The 4516-nt window shown below is 35.5% G+C and overlaps 1 non-coding gene across 1 annotated transcript; it reads right to left on the bottom strand.

Moving 5' to 3' along the window:
• Positions 1 to 4444: 4444 nt before the first annotated feature.
• On the bottom strand, positions 4445 to 4516 carry TRNAE-UUC. Its single transcript has one exon. It is a non-coding gene; the product is annotated as a tRNA-Glu (tRNA).

The following is a 4516-nucleotide window of genomic DNA, read 5'->3' as shown; positions in this document are numbered from 1 at the left end:
GAATGAAAGAAAAAGAAATATTCGATTATTTAAATTATTTGAGAAAAGATCGTTAGAACTCACCTAAAGATCTGGTCTCGATATTTTTAAATAATCGAATATCCTTTATCTTTTTAATGACTTGGAAATTTTAAATCAACATATTTTGTTGCTTTTCAATGTTACAAATTTGCATTTTTGTTGTTTAAAGGGATCATTAATCAAATTAAATTTGAACTTGTGAAATTCGTTGCAAAGACATTAATTAATCGACTAGGTACCGATTTAGGGCGTTGTAGGGGTGCTAATCCTTCACCACACGTAACCGACTCCCGAACTCGGATTTTGGTAACGTAGACCGTAAATTTGTCGTTTTAATTAAAATTAATTTTTATTTAAAATGACAACGTTTTTGGGTGCACAATCACACCCTAATCAAATATTGGTGGCGACTCCTCGAACCATATGTTTTTATCGTAAAAGGAATTCCAAATTTTCGAAACGAGAGGTTTTCTAAAATTGCATTGTTTTTAATTAAAATTTAATTGAAAAGAGAATAATTAAAGATGATGCGGTTTTCAAAAATCTCGCCCCGCACCGGTTTAAAAAACGTTTCGACACAGTTAACTCGTGGTGACCACTTCTTAATTAAATATAAACGAAAGTAAGCGCATATTACGTTTTTTTTAAATTAGAGAGGAAAAGTATACAAAACACAAACAAATAAATAATCTTGTAGTTAACCCAAAATGCATTAAAGTATAAGTATCTAATCATTAAAAATAAACAATTTATGTTTGATTTTTTATTTGTATAACTATTGAAAAATAAGTTGATTATTGACGTCAACCAAAAAGATAGCTTAAGAATGTTTACTAGTGATACAAAACAATATTATTTACTTTCGAAAATTGTTATTCTCTTTTCAGAGTCCTTTTTCTTTCGCATGGAATCGCGAAGTAGCGTTTGTAGTCCAAAGGTTAGGTAATTGCCTTCCAAGTAATAGACATGCGTTTGTTTTAAAAACGTTGCTATAGATCTCGATCTTTTGCATCGTTTTGTTATAAAAACATCACTATAGATCTTGACATATTGCGGCGTTTTTTTGTTCTCAAACGCCGCTAACGTTAACAGCCCTGGTATGGCGGTGCTTCTTGCGGTCTTTTTGTAATCGCCGCGAGTGCTTTTAGCGATGCTTAAAAACGTCACTATAGGACTCGAAAAACGCCTCTAAAACTCTGTTTTGCTGTAGTGAATTTGATTGAACTATCGCAATTAGATCCTCTGCAAAGCTATCAAAGAACAGCTCTTAGGTGAGCGACACATAGATCTTACACAGAACATAACAAATTGCATTTAAGTAATGTTATAGTGAGCTTCAACATAATATTTCTACTTGATTCCTCATCGAACCCTATTTAAATGCAAAAAATTGTTCTCAAGAAATGAGCATTCCCAGCTGCTAATGGTCCACCTGCAGAACATATTATCAATGTATCATTAGGGCAGGCTGTACGAACTAGATTGTGCGTCCACTGACCGGTCTTTCATCTCCATTTCTTGAGGAATTAGATGGAATACTCCTGGCATTTTCATCATACCTGGAACCACGTGCAACCTAGTCCTTCCTGGTTCATGTTCATCCCTTCTTGAAATCTAACTTATGTTGCTGAAACGGTCTTTAAGTGAGGAAAACACCAACATCCAAATCATGCAGCAATCGCAATATTCATTTGATTCAAACTTCTCCATGTCTTTATCTAAACAAAACACCATTGTTCAGCAAGGCCTAGGCAGTCATCCCAAAGGACAAACTTGGATTATCTTTTGCTGCTTGTAATCTGTATGTTTATCATGTGATTACAGGACTGTAGACACTGTTATAATGAAGAGCTATAGACTACTTCAGCTTTCTGATAATTTTACAGAGTAGAGATACTCGATTTCCTGCCAAAACAACAGACTGGGTTTCCCCATAAGGCTTTCAAAGAAATGTGATCCCACAATGGCTATAGCACTAGCACCAGGCAAAGGCCCTTCCTTGCGGTGTCACAATTCACAAACAATGAGAAAAAACACCATTAAGGAATGACTGAAATATGCTTCAACCATTTTTGTAATCTCTCTTATTTATTAAGATAAAAGTTCAGGGGAAAAAAAAGTAGATTAAAAAATGGTTCCATTACCGGGAATTGAACCCGGGTCTCCGGGGTAAAAGCCAGACATCCTAACCACTGGACGACAGTGGAATTTTGTTACATAACTTCAAGACTATATTAAAAACTAATTGATATAGTGTTGACTTAAGTAATTATAAATGTTAGAATATATCATAGGAATTTAATAACATCATTCATTAAAACTTGGTGTAGTTTCCGATTAACCATTAAATCACAATTCTTTACAGTAGGATTCAGGATTTAAACAAATTAACATATTCATATCCAATTTATGATGAGATGCCAAAATGAAACATGAACTGTAGTCATAACATTCTTTTGATTCCAACTTCATTTTCTCCCAAGATTAAGGTCTAGAAAATTATACAACTGCAAATCAACAAAGAAAACACAAGCCTGCATACTTTTCCAAAGATCTGCTTGAGGCCTGCCACTTCCAGTTTTGATCCGCTTTGAGAGGTCCAAATCAAAATATAGAATCTGGAGGCAAAAGATCACGACAAAGATTAAATAAGTAGTATTATTTAACCCCAAAAATCAAGGGCAAAAGATCATTGAAATTGTGCTGTAAAAGAATTGAAGGGCAAATCTCCTTTGGCAGAGAGTACACAAACCTTGTACTCTACAAGTACAATTGAAGTGTTTGAATGCCAATGGAGACTTTGCCCTGTAATGCAACTGCACACTTAAGCCAATTCCAATTCTCCTATATTTATGCTCTCCTTGAACAAAAGCATATTCAATGGAACAATGCCTAATGTTGCTTGAATGACTTGGTTTCCCAGCTGATTGTGCATACATATGTTGAAAGACTGCACCTTTTGTTCTGCATGTGGTGAGAGAGTATCCCTTTTGTAAGACCCTATTCAACCAGCCATGGACCCTCAAAAGTTTTGATTCAGAAATCCAAACCTGCATTTTTTAAGCTGTATTTTGTGCCAAAATCAAGCCCCACATATAATTGATATGGACTTTTGGCCCTTAAATGCTGTGTTCTAAAGGATAACTTGGATTGGTTGTAGTTTGTTTGTTTATCATGTGATTACAGGACTGTAGACACTGTTATAATGCAGAGCTATAGAAAGTACTTCAGCTTTTTGATAATTTTACAGAGTTGAGATTCTTTATTTTCCACCAAAACAACAGATCGAGTATCCACATCTATTGCATCATATATGAACATTGGTTAGGATAATTGCCTTCCAAGCAATAGATTGCTGCTTCTTTGATATGAACTTCACAGAAGAGCTATTAAAGAACATATTCCACTGCAAAGCTATCATCGAAGAGCTCTTAGGTAATCAACACAGAGATCTTACAGAACATAACAAATTGCATTTACGTAAATGTTATAGTGAACTTCAACAGAATATTTCTACTTAATCCCTGATCAAACCCTATTTAAGTGCAAAAAGAATTGTGCTCAAAAAATGAGCATTCCCAGCTGATAATGGTCCACCTGCAGAACATATTATCGATGTATGATTAGGGCTGGCTGTATGAACTAGATTGCGCGTCCACTGAGCGGTCTTGCATCTCCATTTCTTCGTACCAGGAACCACGTGCAACCTTCCTGGTTCATGTTCATCCCTTCTTGAACATGAGTTTGAACCTTGAAAAATCTTACTATCTACAAAAAGAAATTCATTTTCATCGAATACTACATGACGTTAAATATATACCTTCCCATTTGGTGCAAGGCATTGATATCCATCATGTTGTGGCCTGTGGGCTATAATCAAGGAATGTACACCATTATGACCTGAAATCTAACTTATGTTGCAGAAACGGTCTTTAAGTTAGGAGAACACCAACATCCAAATCATGCAGTCATCTCAAAACTCATTTGATTCAAACTTCTCCATGTCTTTCAGTCTAAACAAAATACCATTGTTCAACAAGCCCTAGGAAGTCATCCCAAAGGACAACTTGGATTATCTTCTGCTGCTTGTAATTTGAATGTTTATCATGTGATTACAGGACTGTAGACACTGTTATAATGCAGAGCTATAGACTACTTCAGCTTTCTGATGATTTTACAGAGTAGAGATTCTTGATTTCCTACCAAAACAACAGATCGGGTTTCCTCATAAAGCTATCACAGACGTGTGATCCACAATGGCTATAACAGTAGCACCAGGCAAAGGCCCTTCCTTGTGAGGTCACAATTCACAAACAATGAGAAAAAACACCATTAAGAAATGACTGAAATACGCTTCAACCATTTTTGTATTATCTCTTATTTATTAAGATAAAAGTTAAGGGAAAAAAGTAGTTCAAAAAACTTCCATTGCCGGGAATTGAACCCGGGTCTCCTGGGTGAAAGCCAGATATCCTAACCACTGGACGACAATGGA

This window comes from Hibiscus syriacus, unplaced genomic scaffold, assembly GCF_006381635.1.
Source record: "Hibiscus syriacus cultivar Baekdansim isolate YM2019G1 unplaced genomic scaffold, ASM638163v2 tig00000773_pilon, whole genome shotgun sequence".
NCBI classification, from domain to species: domain Eukaryota; kingdom Viridiplantae; phylum Streptophyta; class Magnoliopsida; order Malvales; family Malvaceae; genus Hibiscus; species Hibiscus syriacus.
This window is presented reverse-complemented; position numbering and strand designations above follow the sequence as displayed.